Below are 19,159 nucleotides of genomic sequence, written 5' to 3'. Positions count from 1 at the left end.
TTCTCAGAGTCCACTGTCCAGTGTTTGCCCATGCTCTTTTCACATCTAAATAACAGCAAAAGCAAGGACTCACACTTCCAGAAATCTTGTCACTTGATAAAGCTTTCTCTCATTTACCCTGTCATTCGAGACTTATTGCAAATGAAATATCGCATAATTTTTTTTTTAATGAAACTCGCTTGACGGGAAACAGCCACTGTCTAAATGACCACAAATACCTAAATGATAAGTAGAGGTTCATGTTGAAATCTAACCATGGCACAATTTTTGGAGGAGAGGTTCTGAGAGCAAGGGGACTTTCCAATCCGCCCCCCCACCCACCCCGGAAATAGCTCCATACAGGTGGCTGTTACCGTGGCTTGTGGATGCTGGATATTCAATTTTTTTTTTTTCAACGTTTATTTATTTTTGGGACAGAGAGAGACAGAGCATGAACGGGGGAGGGGCAGAGAGAGAGGGAGACACAGAATCGGAAACAGGCTCCAGGCTCCGAGCCATCAGCCCAGAGCCCCACGCGGGGCTCGAACTCACGGACCGCGAGATCGTGACCTGGCTGAAGTCGGACGCTTAACCGACTACGCCACCCAGGCGCCCCTGGATGCTGGGTATTCAGCTGCTGGGTGCTTTCGTGGAAGCCTCAGGCCATAACCCATTAAAATAATTTTGTTTGTTTAACAAATATGTTTTAAGCTGCATCTGAGTCAGGTCCACACCACCCACCACGGTGAACGCCCGCTTCACACCTCCCAGTTTCTGGAGTGGATCAAGGAAATCGCCCCACAGGGTGACTTGGGTGGATAGTAAAGGACCATATAGGTGTAGCAGGTACCAGGCATGGAACATTGGAGGGAACTGAAGGTTTTCTGAGCAAGGAGCTGTGTGGTTTTATATGAATATTTTTTTTTATGTTTATTTATTTTTGAGAGAGAGAGAGAAAGAGAAACAGGATGTGAGCAGGGGAGGGGCAGAAAGAGAGAGGAAGACACAGAATCTGAAGCAGGCTCCAGGCTCCCGGCTGTGAGCACAGAGCCCGACGCGGGACTGGAACCCACGAACTGTGAGATCGTGACCTGAGCCTATGTCGGAGCCTAACCAACTGACCCAGGCGCGCCTGTGGTTTTTAACTCAATACCCGGAGCAGATCCTGGCATCTTGTAAAGCCTAAGGTCCCGGTTTGCAACTTTGGATGCACGTGAATCACCTGGGGAGGAGGGGGGGTTCTAAAACCGTGATGCCTAAGTCGGTCCCCAAGAGAGATTCTGATTTAATTAGCCCACCACTCTCCTAAAGCACACGTTGAGAACACCAAGTGCTCCTAAGTCTGAAGTTCAGAATAAGGGTAGTGGTGAAATTTCGCAGCTGTGCTTTACTAAGCGATGGTGCTTCTGGCTGATGAAGCCCCTCCTTCTGGATTTGTTTTCCACATTCCCAATCAGGCCCAGCTAATTCAAGAATCAAAGGTTTTTAAACAAGTAAAGAATCCTGTGAAGATTATCCATTCTAAGCTCAGTTCCATGCCGACATCCCTCCACTGGTGCACGTCTTATAAAATTATTAAGTGTGAACCTGCTAGGCACCAGGATTGGCGATACGGCAGTGAACGAGACAGATGTATCTTCTGCTTACAGAAGCTTCCTGAACCAGCTGTCATGTCAGCTCATCCTGCGTCCCTTGCAGCCTGGGGAACTCACTCACTCAATGTGAATATGAATTCCATGTCAGAGACTGTCCTAAATGCTTTGCATATACTATCTAGTTCAACCTGCAATTTGTACTGACAGACTTATCTCTAATTAGCACCTTAGGTACTTACGCTTAAAGCTGTACCTACTCAGGACCTACCCAGAGGTATACAGCCAGCAAGGGCTAGAAACAAGATCTAAATCCAAGTGCACCTGTCTTCAAAGCTCATGTTCTCATCACCCGTGTTTGTAATCTCTCAGAAATTTGGATACCTTGCACTGATCTACAATCAGCTGCCTAGAAAATGTGAACTGGCCCTCTCTAAAAGAACATCAAGCAGTGTACTTATCACGATGAGCACTGAGTAATGTACAGAATGGCCGAATCGCTACATTGTTATCATACATAACACTGGATGTGAACTATACTGGAATTAAAATTTAAAAATTAAAAAAAAAAACCTTTAAATTAAAAAAAAATAAAACAACATCAAGCAGACCCTCCGAGATGATACCTTTTCAGACGTTGGAATGTAGCAGCATCTAAGTTCACTTTTTTTTTTTTCCGCTCCAGATGTCAGTTATCCTGGTCATTTGTCCCTGGACTGGTGCTCATTGGGGCCAGTGGCCTTCTTAAATTGTGTCACCAGGGACGGTGCCCGTCGTCATCACGCCTGTTGGTTCCCTGAAGTTCCTTTCTCGTGCTTTTGGATTCACAACGCCCTTATATAGGGTATCATTCTCATCATCAAAGGCACCAGGGATTGGTGAAATAAGATAAGATTATCCAGCAAGTCGGTGGCAGGGAAAGATATTAAGGCGAGTCGGCCTCCGTGTCTGACATGATGGAGGAGATGGCCAAGAGTGACTTCTGGTTCTCACTAAATCAAAGCAACCCTGGAATGGTTTTTCTAATGGATCAGCAAACCAAGTTATATCATTTAATGCAGCAATACGGAAAAAACAAACAAACAAACAAAAAAACCCCAAAAACTTATTAAGGAAAGCAAGGAGATAATTGTCACAAAATCAAAGTACTCTTTGGAAAGGAGACTGGAGAGGGGTGCCAAGAGAGCTTCTGAAATAGTAACGATCCTTGAGTTTGGTGGTAGTTACATGGTGTTTGCTTTGTAATCATCCTTACGTATCTATTTTTTTCCCCATTTTTCTGGTTGTATGTTCTATTTTACAGAAACGAAAAGACTTCCTTTGATTTTTGGTAAAGAAAAATCATAACTCTTATTAATGGCACCTCTTAAAATAAGTGGCATATTTATTTCCATCTTTTAGAAGGAAATAAAAGAAGATAAAGGGGCACCAGGGTGGCTCAGTCGGTTAAAGCGTCCAACTTCCGCTCCAGTCACGATCTCGCGGTTTGTGAGTTCGAGCTCCACATCAGGCTCTGTGCTGAGAGCTCAGAGCCTGGACCATGCTTGGGATTCTGTGTCTCCTTCCCTCTCTTCCCCTCCCCCACTCACACTCTGTCTTTCTCTCTCTCTCTCAAAAATAAATATACATTAAAAAATCGGAAGATAGATCATATCTATGACTTCAACAACCTACCAAGAAACTAAATATAATTCATCAAAAAGTCATATGTTCAAATTAAGCTGTGTCATAAATACACGTAAGGAGAAACATTTATCTTTTTTCACCTTAGCCATGCCATGAAAAGTTAATTTTCCTTTTTCACTCCAAACCACATCAATTATAATGATAGTGCTATAATGACAGCTCCCAAAATCTATAGGCCAGTAAGCTGGAATCCTCAGATGAGTCTTTTGCCAGCGTCCTAGATCTCAAGGGGGTGATTTTTTAAAAATTATTTTTAACGTTTATTTATTTTTGAGACAGAGAGAGACAGAGTATGAACAGGGGAGAGGCAGAAAGAGAGGGAGACACAGAACCCGAAACAGGCTCCAGGCTCTGAGCTGTCAGCACAGAGCCCGACGCGGGGCTCGAACTCACGGACCGTGAGATCATGACCTGAGCCGAAGTCGGACGCTCAACCGACCGAGCCACCCAGGCGCCCCAAGGGGGTGATTTTAATGAGGAGTTTGACAAAGTCCCAACCCTGTTGTAAAGAGAAGAGCACACAGAGAGCTCAGGTCCAAGGCCACAGCCTAAATCGGCTTTTCTCATCAGCTTACCAATTAAACTAAGCAAAACATTCAGCAAATCAGAAAGAATGTTCTGGGGAAACATTTAGGTTCCAGGGGCTCAAATGGTAGGAGTCACTTCAGGAATTCCATAGTATATAGTCAAGAACAGGATCGGGGGAAAAATACAATAACATGATTTCAAAAATGACATGATTCATATTATTTTATTATCTCTTGAGGGATGAGAGTGTGCTTGAAATAGCATAATTAGCATAAGCAAAAATAAATGATCACTTTTCCAAGTGTTTTGCAAACTGTTCTTCTTAAGCATACCTACATTTGCATGTCCACGTTTTCTAAAAATGTTGGCACTTTCCAGAACACGGCCTGCAGTTAAAACCATGTACATTAGGGGCGCCTGGGTGGCTCAGTCGGTTGAGCGTCCGACTTCAGCTCAGGTCACGATCTCACGGTCCGTGAGTTCGAGCCCCGCGTCGGGCTCTGGGCTGATGGCTCAGAGCCTGGAGCCTGCTTCAGATTCTGTGTCTCCCTCTCTCTCTGCCCCTCCCCCGTTCATGCTCTGTCTCTCTCGGTCTCAAAAATAAATAAAAAACGTTAAAAAAAATTAAAAAAAAAAAAACCATGTACATCAAAGGCTTAGCCTATGATACAAAAGACCAAAGCCTGGGCCTGATTTTTTCTGTAAACATAAGATCCAGGTATGTGCCAACTTGCGGACATGATTGGCCATTTGAAAATGTCTGATTCCAGATTGTTTAGGTTTTTATTTATATCTAGAACACAAGGAAGTATACCACACACACACACACACACACACACACACACACGACACACCTATGGTATAACTGGAGCCTCAGCCAGAAATCCACACCTTAAATTTAGAGAGCATCAGCCCCTAATAACAAACCCAGGGGCAGAGTTCTGTATGATAAGACATCTGTGGACAATTTATATCCCCTAACGGATAACCTTGACAGGCTTTGAGAAGTATGTATTGTAAATTCCCATGTTAACCCAAAGCATAATATTTTAATGCTATTTAATGCTGTTACTTAAGGGTGTATGCGGAATACACATTGTAATTTGCCTAACAAAATATGCATGGTATAAAGAAACAATAAAACCATTGTACCGGTATCTTAATCTTTTCAAATACATCACTCCATGGCAAAATATTGCAAGGTGCCAATCGCAATTACATTTCACTGGGAACGATAAATAAATGCATTCACAGGGGGTCCTGAGGGCCATCCTCCTAGGATTAGGTGACATCGATGGGCTGTAACCTCTGAGCATTCATTTCTCTCCCTCACCCATATGGAGAGTTTTATATTTTTTTAAAGATGGCTTTGATGAAACATATTTCATCTTCAAATTGCAAAGCAATTCGCAATGCACATTACAGTCTGCCTGCATTGGGTACCGCTGCTGGAATACTGAAACCGAGCCGCCGGGACAGTACGTCCAGCAGAAGCCCTGAGGAAGCGGACAGACCTCCATGAGCTAGCTTTGAACGGGTCAGCCGAACTGCAAGGGAACTTCATTTTTTTCTGCCTGAGTTGCCAGCTTGTGTGTGATTTGAGCTTAGTGTGACCAGAAACGTGGCTACCTTCTCCTCCCTGGTCCTCTGCCTTGAAAAACTACTTAGTTAACCTAATGCTTTTCAGGAGCCGCAAAACACAATATATGCTTTCCCGTTTCACAGAGGCTTGAAATAATAATAGTATCAATGAGTCAGGCTGGCTGTCTATTGATTGATGGCCTTACTTACAGAAGAAAATGAGTGGATGTGGTGCAAAGCACTTTATTAATCATTTTTAAATTCCAAGTTTCTGAATGGCACTCTTTCATTATCCTTCTAAGTGAAATCAACCAAAGTACTTTATTTGCCTATATATCTTAAAATTAAAAAAAAAAATTAATACCGTACATTCATCTCAGATGATTCTTCAGCGGTTTAAAAAAAAAAAAAGTGGCATGCTGGATTTATTTCCATTAATGAGCCCAGCCATTAACACACCATAGAAGCAAGATTTCTACTCATAGCTGGTGACTTATGGCCAGATGATAACCAACAAGTCTGTCTGTCTACAATCAATCAATCAACCAACCAACTAATCAATCAAAGCTTTTATTAAATAATTGTAATGGCTTTAATGGGACTTTAAACCCAGAAAAAAAAAACTTGTGGAATGTCTGAGCTGTAGGGCTTTGAAGATATTCATGAAGCAAAGGTGACTGTGGCCCCTGACTGCTCCAGTGCTGTTTCAGTTTGGGGGTATTTATAACAAATGCATTATTAAGGAGCTTTATTGCTAGTCATTAGAACTCATCAGCTTGGATTTATGAAAAAGTACAGAGGGCAAGAGGGTCCTCATATTCTTATAGCAACACAAGCATCGACCACAGAGGGGAAAAGAAAATTCAGTTGCACAAGTGGTGAATTCACTGGAATGGACTGTTTATATGTCTCTGAGCTTGGCTACAGAATGATAATTAGCCTTTCGATATTGGATGCTCCCAAGTGCCTGACGTGTATTAGGTAGTCTAGAAATGAATTATAGAGGAAGAATTAAATAAGATGCAGAATATAGGGAAAATACATTTAAAGGAAACAAATAAACCTACACTGAATGCTCCCCACCTATATTCTCTGCACTAGTGAGAAAAAAATAACAACTCCAAGAGAGAGGAGGTGAAAATTACAAAAAGCAAAAATTAAAATGGAAACAACAAAAAAAATGTTTGCCAAGGGGAAACACACTCCAGATAAAAATAAACAAAATTCTCTTTGCATTTATGTACTCATAATTTTTCCACTGGGTACATTTGCACAGTTGGAATTAGAAAAAAAAAAAAAAAGCAAATTTCCCACTAGCACATTTGTTAGAAGAGGAAAAAGGGGAAAAAAGCCCCGTAGGTCAAGTCTCACGGAGAGAATGCCAAATGTCTTTGTGTCCAGTTATTTATGGTTTCAGATAATTGTACAGAAAATATCAAATTTGCATAGTGTGATTATTGCTGATTATTTATCTAGCAGTCAAAATGTTTCAGTGGTTCCTAGGATGACAGATTGACAAGTCCTTAAAACTCATTCATTTTATGAAATTTGCATGTAATTAGGCAATAATGAAGGGATGTTTGTGGACAGAGGGTTATACTACAATATGCTGGAAGCAATTCAAATGCTTGACAAAGTGTTAACATTATCTTCAGACTCAACCAAGCTTTAAATGCTTGGTTCAGAATCACTAAATGTATGAATTGGGTGAAAAGATCTAGAAAATTTTCAATGGAGTCAAATGCATTTTTTTTTTCACTTTTTAAAACACATTCACTCACTAGACTTAACTATATTTGGGAGTATTGTTGCACCGAAATTAGTCAGTCGTGGTCTAGAATAGGAGAGCAAGGCAGGGAGAGAGATACCGTGGTCACGTGAAAAGAACAGTCCAGAATGTCCCTCAATCCTGCACATGAATGGCAGGTCAGCCCCTCTCAAGGTATGTGACCTTGGCCAGGTTACTTTTGCACCTCAGGACCATAGATACTATATTGTGTAGACTTGAGGTAATAATCGATTTCCTCAAGTCTAGGAAACACTTTTTTTCTACGCGCTTATAATGACTTTTAAAATCTGGAGACTTCTGCAATTGCCATGGAGGTTTTCATTTAACGTAATAATGTCTCTTTTGTCCCCAGAGAAAAAGTTGCACATTTCAATTGACAGCATCTTCGAATTAAAAAAATATATAGTGTTTGTAAAAGGAAAAGCATGAAGCCAGGTATAAAGTTCATCCTTAAAAAAATGATACCTATTATTCTGGGGCCTTCTTCCTGCTGAAATTTTACACCATTGCTTCTCCAAGATTGAGATGGACGTTATAAAATCTGCATTTGAAAGTTACAGATTGTCTCTGATCTTTACACAGAACCATCTTTTCAAGTAATTGATGTGTATTATGTAAAATGCTTCCTTTCAAAACCAGACTACCTGAAGTATTGGGTTATTATAGTAATTTAAATCAATGAAAATCTTAACAAAGGTTTATGAAGAGCTATAAGAGGAACAAAAGTTATTTCTTTTGACTGCTGGATCCATAGTTTATGACTTGATCTCAGAAAAGTGCTCATTACTTTGTGATTCTACTCGGGACTTTTAAGTGTTGTCGGGGGTGGGGGTAGTGGGGGTGGGAGAAGGCAACCACATTTTGGCTCAAAATAGTAAACGAAATCTCTAGGCACAGGTTGTAGAAGGCCTTCAATGCCATTCCAAAAGATACAGACCTCAGTCAGTGAACAATGAGGGATCCTTCAGATGGTTTCTACCAGGAAATTCATCCCATCAACCACACGGGCCACAAGCTTTCAAGATTCAAGAATATATCGGAAACCGTCAATTTATAACTCTCTACATCTCTTGCTGCGACTAATATGGAGGTAAATTTTAGGCACTTTACAGCAATGTTGAAATCGTACCAAAATATTAAATGAATTAGGAAACAGCGATCTTAGCTAGAGGCTCTTGGAGTCCTTTCACTGAGAAGGTTAAATTCAAGGTTGGTTGTCACGGCAGACTAATAACCCCACTCCCCAATATCATGGGCTTAGCATCATACAATCAAAGGAGGTCAGAGCAGAGCTCTGCTCAATGCAGACACTCACGAGTCCATTATCCCTACGTTCTCTGGATCGTCCCCAGAGCCAATGCAACCAGTCGCAGTGAAGGACAAAGAGCCACAGGATGGGGTAGGAAGTGTTTATAGCGTGGAGGCCTGGCAACAGAACATAGCATTTCCATCCATGTTCCATGGGCTGGAATCCAGTCATTCCTTGGGAGGGGTCATCTAGATGTGAGCCTACCAGGGAACGGACATGGGCTTTGGTGAACACGGCTTTGTCTCTGCCGTAATCATGTCCAGATATTGCATAATAACGTCTGGCTACCCATGGATTGATCATTCTGCCAATTGATCCCTATCTCTTGGAAGCAAATTCCTGAAAAGACTCATCTCTAGCGCCTCTCTCCCTATTTTCTCTTGAATTTGCTCCAGTTAGGAGTTCGCCTCAGTACCAACACGAGTGCTTCTGTCAAGGGCATTAGTGACCTCTACGTTAACAACTTCGATTGTTATACCATATGATCTCACTCATATATGGAAGCTAACAAAGCCGATGAATCAACAAAAAGCAGAAACAGACGTGTAAATACAGAGGACACACTGGTGATTGCCAGAAGGGAGAAGGTGGAGGGATGGGTAAAATAGGTGAGGGAGAGTGGGAGGTCCAGGCATCCAGTTATGGAAGGAATAAGTCACAGGAATAAAAGGCACAGCACAAGGAATTAGAGTCCACGGTATTGCAATAGTGTTGTACGGTGACATGTGTTAGCTACACGTGTAGTGAGCACAGGGTAACATCGTTAGAAGCTGAATCATGACGTTGCACATCTGAAACTAATATAAGATTGCGTCTCAACTGTATTTAAATACAAATTTTATTAATCCGATTGTTATTTCTCAGTCCTCATCAAACGAGCCCTGCTAGCAGAATCGAGGGCAATTATTTACTCTGCCTTGAAACACTATCTTTCCTGGTCTTTCAGAGCCCAGCTCTCCTGGCTTCGTTCCCATCTTGCTAACTGCGTCTTCCGAACTTTCGAACTTTCCTTTCTGGTTCCTCATCATTTCTCTAACCTTTAAAAGTGAGGGTGTCTTCCTTCCCACATTCATTCCCACATTACATATCTAGCTCAGACCTCTTCACTAAACTCTAAATACATATTCCCACTGTCTGGTCAGCTTTCCCCTTTGCATTTCTTTTTTTTTTTTTTTTCATTTTTATTTATGTTGAGAGAGAGGGGGAGAGAATGAGTGGGAAGAGGAGCAGAGAGAGAGAGAGAGAGAGAGAGAGAGAGAGAGAGAATCTCAAGCAGGAGCCACAGTGTCAAAGAGGAGTCCAACACGGGGCTCGATCCCACGACGCCGGGATCACAACCTGAGCTGAAATCAAAAGTCAGATGCACAGCTCACATAGCCACCCGGGCACCTCCCCACCACTTGCATTTCTAAGACACCTGCCAAACTTAATGTATTCCAAGCTGAACCCCATTTTATTTCCTTCAACCTTGTCCTCCATCAGCGACAAGACCATCTTTCCACCTTTAAAACCCAGAAACAAAACTTGACTCTTCTTTCTTTTAGCCCCTTAACTGGTTCGTCCATCAATCCTTTTGGCTCTGCTTCACAGTGACCCAGCTGATCCTGTGGAACCTTGTCAGCTATGCCACTCATTTACTAACACCTCCAGTTATTTCCTGCCATCCTCCATCCAAAGGCCCAAGTCCTTAGTGAGACTTAAATCTGCCACCTAATTCCGAGTCTGGCCATACTTGCTTCTCCCTTCCCCATTTATCCTTCTCTTCCAGTCACACTGGCCTCCAGAGACTCCTCAAACCTTCCAGGGATGTTGTTCTCCCTTCTTGGTACTTAGATCCTTTCTGTTTTCTCTGCCTAGAATCGTCTTCCTTAAAGTATCTTTATGGTTCATTCTGTCACTCCTTAGGTCCATTCAGGGAGGGCTTCTCCCCGTCCCCCGTTACATTGCAAACTACTACCTTCCTCTATCTCAGCCTTCTTTTTTTTTTTAATTTTTTTAACGTTTATTATTTATTTTCGAGACAGAGAGAGACAGAGCATGAACGGGGAGGGGCAGAGAGAGAGGGAGACACAGAATCGGAAGCAGGCTCCAGGCTCTGAGCCATCAGCCCAGAGCCCGACGTGGGGCTCGAACTCACGGACCGTGAGATCGTGACCTGAGCTGAAGTCGGACGCTTAACCGACTGAGCCACCCAGGCGCCCCTATCTCAGCCTTCTTGATCGCTCCTTCCTACTTTTCTCTTTGGTCCTATCACCATCATATTTTTCATACGATTTACTGGCTTACCTTGTTTTGTCTGTTTCCTCCAGATATCTGTTTTATTTGTTCCGAATCCCCAGCTCCTAGACGAATGCCTGGCATCTAACCAACGCTCAATAAATGGTTGTTGAATGAGTGAATGAATGAATTTCTCTGGCCGCTTTCTGGACCATCTTGAAAAAGAAATGCCAAAGAGCCTGTCCATGAATTCAGACATTTCCAGAGAAAAAGACTAGTGTAAAAACACAAATGGAGCTACTGGACCTTACTGGCAATGAAAATGCCCGAGTACGAGATACTAATAGTCTACGTCAAGAATTGATATATGATCAAGTATATAACTGAGACTCGGTGAAAGGTTCGACATCTGAATGTTGAGGGGATGCAGTTCAGTCCCTAACAGCTAGGCCCTACCAAAGGTTTATTTTCAAAAACAGACAGAGGGCTAGATTTGCTCCACGAGCCACAGTTTGCTATCCTTTGACCTCGAAGGGTGCTACATACACTTTACGTATGAATGCGATATTTGATTATTTATAAAGCACAATATGGAATGGTATATGGCATGATCACAGCTATCAAAGTATGTGTATATGCATTGGCATCTAGTCTGGTGACATTTACTTTTGTTCACTGTGTTTATTATTAATGACGCTCTATGGGTAACAGAAAAAAGATGGAGGAAAAGACAAGAGTAGGCGAGATGGCAAGAAAATACTGAACAGAAGCAAACATTTATCGTGTGCCTCCTGGAAGCCAGTCAGTCTGCGGAGAGATTCACACAGCTCTCTCCTTGACTCCTCATGGCAATTGCTATGGTTTCTGCCATTTTACAGATGAGACAACTTAAGGCTGAGTCTCATACATCACCCAGGGTCTAATAGCTCATCTGAGACTTTCAGAACCAGATTTGTCTAATGCTAGAACCTAAGGTACGAACCATTTCTAATCTCAGATTTCTGGACGATGTACAGTTTTTAAAGTAAGAAAATAAGTGGGGAGCCTGGATGGCTCAGTCGGGTAAGCTTCAGACTTCAGCTCGGGTCATGATCCCTCAGTCCATGGGTTCGAGCCCCGCGTTGGGCTCTGTGCTGGCAGCCCAGAGTCTGGAGCCTGCTTCAGATTCTCCGTCTCCATTTTTCTCTGCCCCGTCCCTGTTCTCTCTCGCGCGCGTGCGCGCTCTCAAAAATAAATAAACATTAAAAAACGTTTTTAACTGAGAACAAACTGAGGGTTGATGGGGGTGGGAGGGAGGGAAGGGTAGGTGATGGGCATTGGAGAGGGCATCTTTTGGGATGAGCACTGGGCGTTGTATGGAAACTAATTTGACAATAAATTTCATATAATAAAAAAAAAAAGAAAATTGCTACTGGCAAAAAAAACCCACGTTTTTAAATAAAGTAAGAAAATAAGTTTAATGAATTATATTTATTTTCAAATAGTATGTATCAAATGCCAATTAAACAAGAACTTTATGAAGCTGTAAACACAGTAGGAAGGCCTTGCTTTGAAAGATTGAACCATATGAAACTCATTTATTGTAAGTCAAAATTGACCAGCTATGGACAATTTCGTATGGGGCAAGTACATCGCACCTCAGAGTTAAGGTGGAGACTTGGTCTGGCCTTGGCTGCCACTCAAGTGGGCCTACCCCAGGAGAGTTTTTCCAAGGTACACGCCAAGGCCTGCCACAGTCTGGAGAGCCTGATCAGGCTGAACAAGCTACAAAGATTTCCATTTACGGGGGTGCAGCCGAGGAGGGTCTTCAAAAGTATTTTCGTATTCTTTGCCAGCGATGTGCTCCGTGTTTGGGTGCAAAATATAAATAGGCTGCAAAATATTTGTTTATTAGTTTAGGAAATTTAGCACTTGGGTCAAATGCCAAACTGAATAGCTCCAGAGACTGAAGCTCTTTATGCATTCGCCAGACTGCACCCGGAGTTTGGGGAACGGCACTACCAACTTCCTCCATGGCTCTGCCTCTCCAGGGAGTATGAACGGTTGGTGGAAAGGGCTGCTTCTCACTGTCAAGTAATCCACTGGTCTCACCATAATTTGGTTTCTGGTCTCTAGTCCAAGAGGTAAGAATTGGTGGCAAGTCCAATGGTCACTGGTCAGAATTCACCATGCGTCAACCACTGGAGAATCTATGGTCATCTCCAAACTACTAGCCGGCAGAGACTCTTTACCGGGGACAGTATTAACAATTCACAGTGAGAGCTCACAGAGAAAAGCCTATCTGAAAGCTTAGGACATGGAACTAGCTAGTGGGCATGGTCTGCTCTGGGTGTTCTTTTCGCTGTTCGCTGATGTCCGTTCCTGGTTCTGGGATGGATGTCTCAATCCGACTGTAGGGATTTGGAAATAGGCAAAGATCGCTGCCTTATGTTAGCTTATACATCCTCAGGAAGAATAGGACATACCTCCTAACAGAACTGGAGCATGCCAGAGTTGAACATTCCAGACAATCCCCTGAGAGGACGATCACCTTGTGTGCCCCATTTCAGGGGAAATGGGATTTCCAGGACACTTCTCTACCGCAGGCTGTTTTTCCAGTCCCTGGAAGGGAAAACGCAACATTTGATAACATCCCAAAGCACACAATATATGATTAATGAGCTTGGCCTCCGTCATGTCCTCCCCTACACCAGGTCTCGCGGAAGGCAGTAAGTTCAATAGCATGGCGGATGATCCTGAGAGGGTAACTCGGGATGCCACAGGCCAGTTTCTTTGCAGGAACTAGACGCCCTGTGTGTCCCATGCCCAGCATGGGCAAGTTTAGTGTCCGGTTTAATTGTCTTTAATTAACGGATACAAAAGGTGTAGTCTCACACACGTAAAATTAGGCCAGGGCACTTTCCATCGTCACTCGGGCAAAGCTGGTAACTCTTCTTGAGCTATCTCTCTTCGTCTTTATCTTTTACAGCGAAATCTCCCTATGAATGTACCCTTGACACTCATTAGAGCCCAAAGTCGCCACTCCAACAGATGTCAAGGTGGAGATGTGAGGAGCTAGGGGAAATCTTATCTGATGCCATCCTCCCTGTGATCTCATTGCTTCGGAACTGAAAGTTACTCTCCCTGTCAAGGTCTAGGCCCGCCAGCCTTTAATACCCTGACTCACTTCTCTCTCCTTGGCCTTCTTTGTCCACTGAGGCTACTCAGTCTTTTTTCCTTCTGCATTGAGTAAGACCCACTGAGCTTACGGCATCTCGACGTACCCATCTTCATTTACATTGAAACGGACTGGGGCATGGGAGGGAAATATAAGGAAAGCTCCGTGGTTCAATCTATTCTCGAATCAAAACCCCTCGAGAGAGTATTTTTTTGGTCTACTTTGTATAGCAGCTCTTTGGGTAGGGGGAGGTTCCCATGCCACCCAGTGTGTGACAATTAGTTACAGCAACCCTGGGAAACCAATATGCCCTGCAAGGACCCACTCTGCCTAATACTTTTTGGAGATCAGTGTCCTTCAGTAATCTGTACTAAATAAGAGAAGAATCTAGTGTGATTTCTGATATAATATGGAACAGGTTTTCAATACAGAGGAATCATGTCTGACTAATTCATTCAACAAATATTTAGCCATGCAACAAATATTTATTGAGTGTGTGCTCTTGCCAGGCTCTCTTGTAAGTCCTGGAGATGAGCCCTTTCCCTCGGGGATCTTATGTTCTAATCTTCCTAGAGCTCTTTGATGAGGGCAGAATGTGTTTACAAATAAGCAAACAAAGGAGAGCCGGGGGCCCCAATGCAGTTCAATTGGAAAATGTCCTGCAAAAGTTCTGTGCAAGATAAATATTAAAATGGAGGAATTCCGGTGCCAGAGAGCAGTGCCTGGTTCTGGATTAGTAACCAGCTCAGAAAAAGGAAGCCAAGAATGGAAATGAAGAGGCTCCTTCACGGTAAGAAAATACAAAATAGAAATCCGCAAAGTATAAATTCTGTAACCAAAGTTCTTTTTTTTTTTTTTTTTGAAACTATTTGGAATGATGAGGGTGTAGTGACATCTCCAAACTGCTGTCGCTGATAAGCTGCTGTAAATAGTGAACAACAATAAAAACCCAGGAAGGAGTAGAAAAATGGCAGATGAACTTTTGGACGAGCAAGGACAAGGCAGAGACTAAAGGTTGCAGGGGACTCAGTCGAACTCGGGCTCCAACGATTTTTTGTTACCTTTCCTTTCTCATCATCCGGAAGTGATTCTACTCTATTGTCTGAAGGTTACGCCTCCTCCAGTTCGCTCTTCACCTCTCAAAAATAATTCCAAAATGCAGGACAAAATTGAGAAGGTAGTTGAAAACAAAAAGAAGAGACACAGCTAAGCCATTAAACAAGCTGGTTGTACTTGTGCTGGCACAGTCAGAGTGGTTTTTTTTTAATGTATTTATTTCTTTTGGAGACAGAGAGAGACAGAGCATGAGCAGGGGAGGAGCAGAGAGAATAGGAGACACAGGATCCAAAGCAGGCTCCAGGCTCCGAGCTGTCAGCACAGAGCCCGACGCGGGGCTCGAACCCACAAACCGTGAGATCGTGACCTGAGCCCAAGTCGGACGCTTAACCGACTGAGCCACCCAGGCACCCCTGACAGCGAGATTAAACTCGCCTCTTCATGGCCAGAAAAGAGTCACCGGATAAGGAATATAAAGACATGGAGGTCTGCGATATAAGGACAGAGTAAATAAAGTAAATAAATAGTTTTATATGCAAAAATATAAAATACCTCTCCTGAGTTCGCAAAGGTTACACACGCATAAAAGATGTGGATGGTCACCACTCATGTTTCTACGAGATCTCAGAATTAAAAGGCTCCCTTTGAAGTGTATTTAATATGCGTGCCCTGGGTATACACAGATACACAACGGATGACTGGTACATATTTATTGGTGGATTATTAACTGAAAAAAATACCACAATGTAAATAAAAGATGAGTTGCTTCATCAAGCAGGGAGGGAATTTAAGGAAAGTGTTAATCATAGAGGTGAAATAGATTGACCACAGAAATAGACTCAAAGGGAGTTCCATTGAGGCTATTGCAGGATGAAGTTTTCTGGGGTGAGAGAAGTAAAGGGCTTGCAGAGGAAGGGGCAGAGAAAAGATGTTGTAACCTTCAAGTAGCTGGCATTGTGAACATTTCACTCTTTGAACAAACAAACAAATAAACAAAGCCCGGGAAGTTGAAGAGATGCGTATTCTTACTTGTATAAGATCTTTACTTTTTTTTTTTTTTAAACGTTTATTTAGTTTTGAGACAGAGACACGGCATGAACGGGGGAGGGGCAGAGAGAGAGGGAGACACAGAATCTGAAACAGGCTCCAGGCTCTGAGCTGTCAGCACAGAGCCCGACGCGGGGCTCGAACCCACGGACCGCAAGATCGTGACCTGAGCCGAAGTCGGACGCTTAACCGACTGAACCACCCAGGCGCCCCCTACTTTTTTTTTTTTAATTACTACCTTAACCTTTACATTTTGACTTAATATATAATGCTTTCTTATGAATACAAAAAATTTTTAAATATAAAATGTATACAGTCTCTCTAAGGGCGTATACTCTGTCTTTCATGTCTGTTCCCCAGCTATAGTATATGCACATTTATATACATGCACACACTTCTATCTTCTTGACAGAAAAAAAAAAAAGACGTATTCTTCATACTGCTCTGTTTCTTATTTATTTTCACGTGAAGATTTTTTGGTATGCACTTGTGCATAAAGAATCTCCTCATTACTTTTGAAAGATCTATAGTATTTCATGGTATAGCTACAGCATAATACATTCAACAAGACCCTCCCTGTGACCGTTAGGTTATGCTGAACTTTTCTTTTGTTTACAAAACTGCAATGAATGGATGCTCCTGTATATCTGTAGGATAAAAATTCCCAAATGTGGAATTCACTGAGTTAAAAAATATGTACAGTTTTTTGGCATCATCGATGGCACCACATTGCCTTTCATGACAGTATAATGACTGATATCCATGTGACGTCATATGAAATCCCTTCTCTTCCTCAACAAACATCTTCCTACCCAGTCTGGCACGGAAGCCTGATGTTTTCCTGTGAGGATGGCCAATTCCTGATGTTGTAGGCTCACTTCGCTATCTGTAGGCAAAAATGACGCAAAATGACTAGACTCCGTAGGACGCTACGCGTTGCATTTGTGGATATTTGTCTACCTCATTAGCATTGACTGTGAGCTCCTGAAGGGAGGTGTCATTTCCTCTGACCTTGCTTTAGAACACTCCCAGCAGAGAGCCGGCGTGTGTGGGGCTTGAGAAAACTTATTTGATGTTGATGATAATGACAAATGGCATTTTAATTTACTGAAAGAGCAAATCGCGTTTCAGAAGTCTTAGAGTCTCCCTTAAAATAACATTCAACGACAACAACCTACCTTTGCTATGCTTTTCATGGGCAGCTAATATAAATACTTGCGATAGAACAGTTGTGTGTAAACAGCATGAACCTCGTATTCATGACCTATTTTTTTTCAACATTTATTTATTTTTGGGACAGAGAGAGACAGAGAATGAACGGGGGAGGGGCAGAGAGAGAGGGAGACACAGAATCGGAAACAGGCTCCAGGCTCTGAGCCATCAGCCCAGAGCCCGACCCGGGGCTCGAACTCAGGGACCACGAGATCGTGACCTGGCTGAAGTCGGACACTTAACCGACTGCGCCACCCAGGCGCCCCTCATGACCTATTTTTTGAAACCTTCCGTTTTCACTGGTTCCTTAGGCACGAAAGCAGATTTGTGTTTGACAAAGTATATCATCCTCGATTTCCTCCGTGCTTTCTGAAACACAAAGTGTATTAATAAAACCCAAACTGCCGGTTAAAAATAAGAATGAAGGGGGTCCCCCAAAAGTGATTTATGGCTATCGCGTGAGGAGTTGGTACATCGCGTGTGGTTATTGTGGCAGCTGCAGATACCAAGATAATCTTGTGTGGGATGGTTTTTGACACGTAGACCAATCGTGGGAGCCTCTAAGTGAAATTTTATAGCAGATCCCAATAACCCAGAGAATCATGAAAGCATTTTCTCTAACATCTCCTGGCTCCAACCTGGGCTGCCGAGGAGGTCGGTTCTGCATTTTGAGCTCTCTCTTCTCACAAAGCTTGCCTCGTGAAAAGGCGGTTGCAGGTCACAGGATTGCCGGTGTCATAAACACATACTGCTGTTTGTAGAACAAACAACGGGTTGCATTTGAGAAAAACGTCAAATCGCAGGAGTTACCTGTGTCGAACTAAAAAGGTACGTGCCTGATGAGAGCAACCACTGGAAGAAACAAAATCAAATAAATGAATTTCGTTTCATGCGTGCCTTATTAAGACTCCCTGGGCCCAGGACACACACAGTAAGATCCCCTGCAACTGAGGCCTGCGGGTAGAGATTCCTTTATGTGCCTTCCTCAAAGAGCCCAAACTGAACAAGAGATAAGCTCAATATGACTCAGAATATCTCTCACAGAAGCAGAGAAGAAGAGAGAGGTGGGAAAAGGCAGGCAGACATGTGAGAGGAGCCACAATGGGGAAAAAGCAAAGGGAGATGAAAATTCAACCCTAAGGGGACAGAAGAAAAGAAAAGAAATTCAGGAAATGCCATAGGCTGTCGCGTAAAAGGTGTATCTTTTGAAAGATAAGAGAATCATCCCAAATGCATGTATGCACAGATGAAATCCCAAATTCCGTGGAACGCTGTTGACCATTACATCAAAATGAAGACGGGAAGATTCAGGATATTCCAAGAAGAGAATTAAAGCTTTGTAGAGTGATCGACTGTTTTTTTTTTTTTTAACGAATCACCCGCATATCTGGTTTTTGGGTTTTTTTGTTCTTAATTAAGTGAAGTTGAACCAGCGACTTGTGAGCTGCATTACTATTTTATGTAACTCCTCTGATAATGAAGCTCAGATGACTTAAAAGAAAGGAGCTCTGAGGAGCAAAAAGTGGACAGTGAATAATTCGCAATTATCTTGCCAAGGGCCAGAGGATGCGACTCATCCGGCAACACTGGTGATCAGTCGGGGGTCCCAGGCGGAACACAACAAGGCAAGCTGAGGGAAGTCGAATGAGGGACTGTTTCCAGAGGTGTAGGGGCGGGGGCATTGAGGTAAGGCAATCAAGGAGAGGGAAGCTCCATGGGGCTGGCCATAGCAGGGAAGCAATCGTCCTCCTAAGCATTGAGGGCAAGGTGAGAGCCGAGTAACCTGAATCTGACAGGAGGAGCCAGTGAAACACCAGCCGCTGTCAAGTTCAGCCCAGGGGAAGGGAGAAGAGGGTCGATGGCCTGAAATCACTGTCTTTCTTCTCTGGGACCTCCTGCCAGTTCTTCCCACTGCCAAACAAGCAGAGCCAAAGGGCAAGGGAGCCAGGGGTCCCAGCCCATAAATGCCACTTCTGCAGGGCAAAGGGAAGGGTAGGGAAGGTGGG

This window comes from Prionailurus viverrinus, chromosome A3 (genome assembly GCF_022837055.1).
Source record: "Prionailurus viverrinus isolate Anna chromosome A3, UM_Priviv_1.0, whole genome shotgun sequence".
NCBI classification, from domain to species: domain Eukaryota; kingdom Metazoa; phylum Chordata; class Mammalia; order Carnivora; family Felidae; genus Prionailurus; species Prionailurus viverrinus.
The sequence above is the reverse complement of the archived record's forward strand: the minus strand, read 5'-3'. Positions refer to the sequence as shown.